Below are 9,003 nucleotides of genomic sequence, written 5' to 3'. Positions count from 1 at the left end.
GGTGGTCATCGGCTTTTGATGATGTGTGTGTGTGTGATGGAATGAGTTTGTAGCCCTAAATTGATGTGGAAGCCTCATGTCCCAATCTCAAGGGATTGGGGAAATGTGGATCTGGAAGCTAACTGCAAATAATCCAGACAGATTGAAGAGAATAAGCAGTTTCTGGAAAGTTCCACCACAAGCCTTCTGCTCACTAGCAAGAGATACCAGCAGACAGACAGACTAGTTGTGAAAATTAAACTACAAGCCAATTCTCTTGAAACCCGAGGTCTTTATTGGGGAGAGAAAGACCACCCCCTTGGGTAGAGAACAAGTAGTGATAAGACCGAGAACTGGAGGTCCTTCCTGTCCATGAGTGACAAGCACCAGCAACGAAGAATTATCCTGAATAGAGTGAAAACTGGTTACTGCAACATGAAACCATAAACATATTCACATAAACTTCAATGATTTAAAAAAAAACAAGACAATCCATCTGCGGAAGAGCAGCTGGAAAATCTTTTGCCAAGAAACATCGAGGATAGAGGCCGGCATGAGACTGGCTGTCCGAGTCCTGCTTCTCCTGGGGCTTGTGCGGGAGACGCTGTCCCCGAGATCATCGAAGTGAAGTGACCTGTCATTGAGTCTATTTGAGGAGCTGCATGAAATCCGACCTGGTGTTGCTGGCATCAGCACGGCCGCCACAAATAGATGGACAACAAGTGGGGGTCAGCGGGAACGAGAGACAGTGGGGGGCTACTCGGGGACAGCAAAGGCCTTTCTCAGCTGAGATGAAGTCCTCAGCCTCCAGTGTTTTGGGGCCCTTCTGTAGAACCTTCTAGATCCCCGGGTTTATGTCTGAGCTGAAGACTCAGCTCTGCTCCAGATGTTGGCCCTGGACCTGCCCTTGCCAGACCTCATGGGCCTCGAGGTCACTCAGTGAGGCCAGGCACCAGGTTGGGTCTCCAGAGCGGTCAGTCCATGCTCTCTCAGCCCATCGTTCTATTTGTGTGGGTTCGACTGGAACTGCCAGACTCAGAAACACAAGGTTGTGTGCCCTCCAATCCTGCAGGGTGGAGGGGAGGTCTGAGGGATCTTTATTTCTCACCTCCACAATAAAACAAAGCAAACAGGCCTTGGGAAAGGGCTGAAGTGATTTGATTAAAAACAAACAAACAAAAGAAACTTAAAGGCTGGAGTTATAATACATCAGGGAGGAAAGCTATTTGCCTTGTACATGGCCATCCTGGGTTCATTCCCAGCATCCCATATAACCCTGAGCACCAGTGGGAGTAATTCCTGAGCCAGGATTAACCCACAAACATTGCTGGATGTGGCTCAAAAACCAAACAAAAAAAGAAACTTAGTGGGGGCTAGAGCAATGGCACAGCAGGGAGGGCATCTATTTGCCTTGAAAATGGCCAAACTGGGTTTGATCCTGGCATCCCATAGGTCCCCTAAGCACCTCCAGGAATAATTCCTGAGCACTACTGGGTATGCCCCCCCCCCACAAAAACAAGAAAATTAAAAAAAAAAACCACATCTTGTTTTTTTGTTTTTGTTTTTGTTTGTTTGTTTGTTTTTTGATGACAAGGAGGAGGACCTAGGGCAGAGGTTAGCAGTGCTGGTCTGTTGAGCCCTTTTGCTCAGCACATAGGACAGAGGGTCCCCCCTTTGTAGTGGTGAAGGCTCAGGGGGCACCCAACATATAGGCTCAGGTATCTTATTTGCAGCAAGTACTGGTTCAGTTGGGATCTGAAGGGTGAGAACCAGGCCAGGAGGGGGGTCACCAAGAAAAAAAGGCCTCCTTTAGTGGTTTTAAGGGTACAAGGAGGTGGGACCAAGGAGGGCCAGGGTCTGTGCCACTGGGCCGAACCCTGACAGGCACCTCCTAGCTACCCACTCAGGAATCCCCAAAGCTTCTCTTATTCAACTTCCCCAATGCTCTATTCCCTACAATGTCTCCATCTTCCCCCCATTGCTTCCTCAAATCCAACTCCCAACCTCCATCCTGGGACATCCTCGAAATGCAATTATTCTCTGTTCCATTCTTCCTTCTGGAACGACCATTGCTGTAATTTTGGTGTGTTTTGGGCCGTCCGAAGCCCGACTTGCCTTTCAATTTCCATGCCCCCCCCCCCCTGGCTGTCAACTGTCCCCCTCTTTAATTTGTCTGGCGGTTGTTGTTGTGTTTTATTTATTTCTTTTAAAAATCTTTTTCCTTTCCAGCTCCTCCTGCTTGAATTCACTTTTCTGTAAGAAGGCCTTTGGTGGTTTATAAATTTTAATGCAGGATGCGAGCTGCCAGAACCTTTCTGGATCCTGCCCAGGCCCTGCAGGGATAGGAGTTGGGGGTGGGGTGGGGGGAGTGAATGGGCAGCCACACCTGGCCACAGTCGACAGTCACAGTTGCGCTTTCATAGTTTCCCTTTCAAAGCCGCAACACCTCCTGCCCTTTGCCTTTTAAAACCCATTTCCTGGAAACAGGTCTGGGTTGTGCTCGGGGATCATTTTTCACTTTTTTTTTTAAAGGTGCATATATTCTATTTTCTTTTCCCCTCTTGCCAAAAAATGTAAAAAAAAAATAAAACAACAGCAACAAGTAGCCCAAACCCAAATGGCCCAGGGTGTGCCAAAAGGAGCACAGCCTGGTGAGAGTCTCCTGTGAATCCAGTGACAGACCTTCCCCATCCGGCAGTCCGAACTCCTTCATCAGCAGCCAGGGTCCCCACACACTGCCCTATTCATTCCCTGCCTCCCAAACACTGGGCTGATTATTTGGAGGAAAAGTGCTGAGTAAGACGGGGTGATGGGGCCTGGAAATCAGCTTCTGCAGTGAACCTGCTTCAGGGTCATTTGCAGATCCATCTGCAAGGCTGGGTTTGGTAGACTGAACTCAGATCCATTTTCTCCCCTGCATCCTCTTTCCACCCTGGGAGCATCTCCTGGTCTAATCGGGTCACTCAGTTGCTGGCCAGTCTGCATGCATGGCTCCGAGATGGGTTTTCGTCTGCAGGAACATCTCTTATCTGGTGTGTGAGCAGCTAACAAAGCTGTAGAGAGGAAGAGAGACCTAGATCTCTTCCCGGGTGAGCCTGAGGTCCTGCACCCTAGGCCTGAGTAAGTACAGTGCATGTATAGCATCCTACAGGCTTGGTTGGATTCCTCTGAGCCCCACCAGGAGTGATCCCCGAGCACAAATTCAGGAGTCAGCCCTGAGTACCACTGGGTGTGACCTTGACCCTTGCTTTACCCAAAAAGACTTCGAGCCCTTTCTCTGCCTTCTTTATGTTCTGGGTGGCCCCCTTCACCCTCTGCTCTCTGTCCCGTCCTCCTCCTTGAGCTTTTGGTAAGTGGTAGGGAAGATTCTCCAAGAGGATTTGGCAGGTAACATGGTGGGTCCTCGAGAAGGGGAGTAAAGCGACCTCTGTGTGTTCTCTGCTTGGAGGTGAAGCATCATCCGAGACCCAACCATTTTACTGGGACAAATTGTCCTGTGACCTTCCGTCACCCTGTAGGTGAAGTGCAGAGAAAGCCACTCCCCTCCTTGCCAAGTGGGTTTTCACAGGATTCTTGGCCACTAGTCAATGACGCCTCCCACAAGAGAGACAAGACGCGGAGAGGTCATTTGGCTCCCAAATCCCTCTGAGCAGGAGTTGTAAAGGCAAGAGGTCCCTGCTTAAAAGTGGCCTCACTGCCACAACTTTGGACACCAAAGTCCACAGGGCCCAAGAGCTAGTCCAGGGGCTGAGGGACTTGCCTCAAATGCTGGCAGCCTTAGTGTGATCCCTCGAAGCACATATGGTTCCCCAGGCACCACAAAGGCTTCCTTCTGTGCACAGTCTGATGGCAAACTTGGCCAGAGGTCCCCCTTTCTTCTATTTGGCAGGGAGAAGGTTGGAGTGGACAAAAATGAGCGTAAATAAGATTGCAGATGGGTAACCTCAGGAAGTGAGGACCTGCTGTGAGATATCATTAGAACTTTGGTGGAGGATACGGAAGATCTTGCTGACTGGACAAGTATTTGGACCAACGTTCTCAGCTAGTTGTCTGTGCAGTTGAGTTCGTGGAACGGGTGTAATATCTGTCTTTGTCTTTAAGCAAATTTCATATCTATGTATCATCTATTATCTATCATCTATCAATAAGTATTATCTACCACCTATCAATCATTTGTCTACTCTAATACCTATCATCTGTTGATTTACAACTTTGGTTTCTCCCCCAAACAGAGATTTTTTTTCCCTACTTACCTTCTTGTTCTACATGTCAAAAGCCTACAGGGGCAGGACTAGCTTTTGTCCTCACTCCCCCATCCTGGGGTAGTCTGAGTGCTTAATAAAAACTGAGGTTCTGGCAGGCAGCTATCTCTCTCATTCCACAAGGCTGAAGACTCCCCAGCCACTTGTTTTTCATCCTCTTAAGCTTGTTCTGGTTTATTTTCTGTGGTGGCCTCTGCTCCAGACCCTTTATTTTCTGAGATGGGATTACTGTGTATGGAACCAACAATAATCTATAATCTGTCAATCATCTATTATCTATTGATCATTTATTATCTATTATCTATTTTCTGTTATATATTAATCAATCACCTATAATGTATGTATGTGTCATCTATTGACCATCCATTATCTATCTAGTCATCTATTTATCATCTATCTACATACCCATCCATTCATCTACCACCCATCATCCCTTTAATCCACCTATCTACCTATCCATCCATCCTCTCTTCTTCCCTCCCTCCCTCCTTCCATCCATCTATCCATCCACCTACCCATTCATCCATCCATCCATCCATCCACCCATCATCCCATTCATCCTTCATCTACCTATCCATGAATCCCTCTCTTCTAACCTCCTTTCCTCCCCTTCCCTTCTTACCTTCCTCCATCCCTCCATCCATCCATCCACCCACCCATCATTCATTCATTCATCTCTCTTTTTTACAGACTTCCTTTTAAACCTGACATCGAGGAGGGGCTATCTCCCATGAAAACAATTGCAAGGTGACAGAACTTGTGACCAGGCATTTCTAAGGCACAAACCACTAGACACAGGCCAGACCATCTGGTTTCTAGAACATTTCCACCAGCCATATTCAGGGATTCAACCTTCAGTGTTGTACTGCCTGTGTCCAGCTGCTTTCAAATGCCCAGGCTAAGCTAGAAAATGACTGGCATTGGAGGGGTGCCTCAGGGCGCTATTCTGAAACTGGGGAAGCAGTGCATGGGCCCTCCAGCCACGGGACTGGCTCATCTCTTTCCACCAGTGCTCTTGTCTTCCCTCCTTCCCTTCTTTTTCTTTTTCTTCTTTCTTTCTTTCTTTCTTTCTTTCTTTCTTTTCTTTCTTTCTTTCTTTCTTTCTTTCTTGCTTTCTTTCTTCTTCTTCTTCTTTCTTCTTTCTTTTTCTTTCTTTCTTTCTTTCTTCTTTCTTTCATTCTTTCTTTCTTTCTTTCTTTCTTTCTTTCTTTCTTTCTTTCTTTCTTTCTTTCTTTCTTTCTTTCTTTCTTTCTTTCTTTCTTTCTTTCTCCCTTCCTTCCTTCCTTCCTTCTTTCTTCCTTCCTCCCCTCCCCTCCCTCCCTCCCTCCTTCTTTCTCTTTCTTTCTTTCTTTCTTTCTTTCTTTTTCTTTCTTTCTTTCTTTCTTTCTTTCTTTTCTTTCTTTCTTTCTTTCTTTCTTTCTTTCTTTCTTTCTTTCTTTCTTTCTTTCTTTCTTCTTTCTTTCTTTCTTTCTTTTTCTTTCTTTCTTTTTCTTTCTTTCTTTTCTTCCTTTCTTATTGTACTAACTCTACCAGTATACACAGGCCCTTAGGCACAAGTCAGATACTGACCAGTGCCCATGTGTGTGATAGGTGAACTACTGAGGTATCATATTGCTTCTAGAAACAACTTTGAGGCTGATGACTTGATGATAATCGACATTTAGATTCTTCTAGTGAAGGCATTGGTTTTTAGTCATGGTATGAAGTACTTGATTTCATTGCCCCAAAGTAGTTGCCAGAGTTCCTGCTCTCATAGCTGCTTTACTCACAGCTTCAAGAAAGAAAGACTTATGGAAGGATTCATTTTTAAAAGGTGTCCCTCAGAAGCTTTCTGTTCTGTTGTGCTTCTGTCTCAATTCATTTGCAAAGGCCACTGAGGACCTTGTTTCTTCATCAGAGTCCCTAAGCAGGGTGCCCTTAGAAAATAGAGCACAAGAAGGCTATTGGGTAGAGATCTAGAACCTTCTATCATTGTGACATGATTGGCCCAGTGGGGAGGATGTTTTGAGTCATGGCTTGACATTGGAGAAGATACAATCAGATATCCCTTTTGGGGGAGGGGGTCTCTTAGAAATGCTTGGAAGTTTCTCCTCTTTCAGTGCTCAGGGTCACTCCCAGCAGAGTTCAGGCACCTCCTTCATCCAAGGCTAAGAGTGGGTCATGAAGGCTGGTTACCAGTCTTGTTGAGGCCGACTTCATGCTAGGTAAAACTGGGTGCAGGAGATGCCTAGCCTGCGAGGAAGGGGCACACTCCAGCCCAAGATTTTTCTACCAGCTCATTTCCAGATGTTTGGTCAGGTGTGGGTCCCTCCCCCAAAGACTATAAAGCACCATTGACCTTGGGACTGGGAGATACCGCCAGGGACACCTTCACAGTCTCTCTGAGCTGGACTTGAGAAGTGAACACAGCTGCTCTTTGTTCCCCTTCTGGAAGTGTGTGTGTGTGTGTGTGTGTGTGTGTGTGTGTATGAATGTGTATCTTGTATGTGTGTAAGTGTATATGTATATGTGTAAATGTGTGTGAGTATACATGTATGTGTGTGTATAGATTTGCTGCTCAGCCACCACCTCCCTGCCTTTGCCTAGTCTTCCTCTTCCTGAAATGTCCTCCCAGACTCTGAGGGAAACTCGACTGTTACCTTGAGAGCAAGACTGGACTCAGCCAGCAACACCCTTCAAAGCCTCCTCAAATGTGAGGGTCAGTGGAAGCTCCCCTTTCTTGAGTTGGGGTGACCCCCATCTCCTATCTTGATGACATCAACATTATCATTTCTTGACCATCTGTGCTGTGCTCAGTTTCACCCTCCAAGCTGAGGCCTCTTTTTTTTTTTAATTTAATGCTTATAAAATCTTCCACAGGCTGGCATAATCTTACCCTCACTCTATAGGTGAAGATGGTGCCCAGGAAGGTTTCTGGGACTTTCAAAGGTCGCTTTTATAAAAGGACTGAGTTGGAAGTTTGACGCCTGGCTCTAGAACAAAGAGAGTGCAGGCATGGACATAATTTTATGATTTTATTGTTTTTTACCTTATTTAAAGAAAATGCATCACATAGTTAAGCATAATACATTAGTTTACAGATAAGTGAGAGCAATGTTATTTAAAAAAAAGAATACAAAGAAAAAAGAAAAAGGAAAAGGAAGAGAAGAAAGTTAAAAAAAGAAAAAGTACAGTAGCAAACACATTTGTGAAAATTATTATATGTCCAATGAAGTCATTCATATAATAGCAAAAGGTTTAGTAAGCTCTTGTTGTGAGTTGTTCATTCTGTTAAATTGGGCTATCCCTATAGGGATAACAGCATCCAACAAATGAAATTGTCCAGAAATTCCAAGCATTATTACTGATATTGCAACTTTTAGGGGCACGTTCTCAGCTGGCAGTTGTCCTAGAAGAAGGAAGATATGGAGAGAGATCAGCCCAAACACTGGTGTACCTGAAATATGGTCAGATTGTTTCCCCGAAGGGAATCATAGAGGGTCAGTGATGAGGGAGGGCCATCGGAAAAATGGTGATTATGTGTGATGCATGCAGCAGGTGTGGCTCCGGCAGGGCAATAGCTTGACCCACTCTCTCCTCTCGAGATGGAAGCTCTCTGCTATGTGGGCCAGTATAGCCATGATCTTTTATATCACAGTCTACATCTTGTTCAAGATAAGAGTGAACCTGTGGATCTGGCCATGATTTTATCCTTTTATTAGTTTCCTCATGGAAGTAATACTCTCCCACTGAGACAGACTGGCTTTGTCTTCCTCTTGGGAATATTCTCCCAAGATCCCTCAGCCTTTTCTCCTGAATGAAAGAAGACATGAATGAATGATATGGGTAACAAATTCATATGGTCTAGTAAACTCTATGATCTCAGTCATGTCTCCCTAATATTTCTTTGGGATTTCTTCTAGGAATTTCTGGGCACTCACTGATTTAAGGATTGACTCTGACAGAACCAAAAGTCTCAGTCCAAGTAGGAACCCACAGATATGTACAATTCCATTTCTTGCTGGTCCTTGGCATCTGTTTCCAGCTTACAAGAGGTGACAGCCAGAAGAAGGGATCAGTCATGATGTTTTGATGAAGTTATACTTGAATATTCTGTTGATCACTCTCCATAGAAATAACCAGTCATTGTTATGACTGACCCTAGGGATGTAGATGTAGCTCAGTGGTTGAGCACTTGGCTAGCAGCTGAGAGGTTCCAGGTTCAGTCCCTGGCACTTCCCAAATAGAATCATTGGTCATAGTCCCAGATCCATTTGGGTCTAGCTGTACTGCTCAGGGTTTACTCTAAGCTCTGTGCTTAGGGTTCATGCTAGGCAGTGCCCAGGGTACCACATGCAGTGCTGGAGAGTGAACTGAAGCTGGCATGCAAGGCAAACAACTATACTATCTCTTTGACTCCCCCAAATTTAATTTTTGAACTCTTCTAATCACAAGATGGCAGAACCCCAAAGCCTGTGGTAGAAAGGCATAAGGAAGGGAATCATTGTCTCCTTCAGAATTGGTCTGGACTGCTCTATCCTCCCCCTCTCCCACAACAACCTTGTGCATTTTCTGGAAGAACAGGCGAGCAACACAAAATCTCTTAACTCGTATGTCAGAGTCTTAAGAACTGAGCTTCTGGTGTGTTTACTGGCCAGCACTGAAAGGGGCCCAGAAATAGTGTATTTTTTCCTAGAACTCAAGTTTCACTCAATTCTCAGCTCCTGGACTGTGCCAACATTTGATGCTTTACCTGGACAGGAAAATGTACCTCCCTCTTCGT

Source organism: Suncus etruscus, chromosome 18, assembly GCF_024139225.1.
Source record: "Suncus etruscus isolate mSunEtr1 chromosome 18, mSunEtr1.pri.cur, whole genome shotgun sequence".
NCBI classification, from domain to species: domain Eukaryota; kingdom Metazoa; phylum Chordata; class Mammalia; order Eulipotyphla; family Soricidae; genus Suncus; species Suncus etruscus.
The sequence above is the reverse complement of the archived record's forward strand: the minus strand, read 5'-3'. Positions refer to the sequence as shown.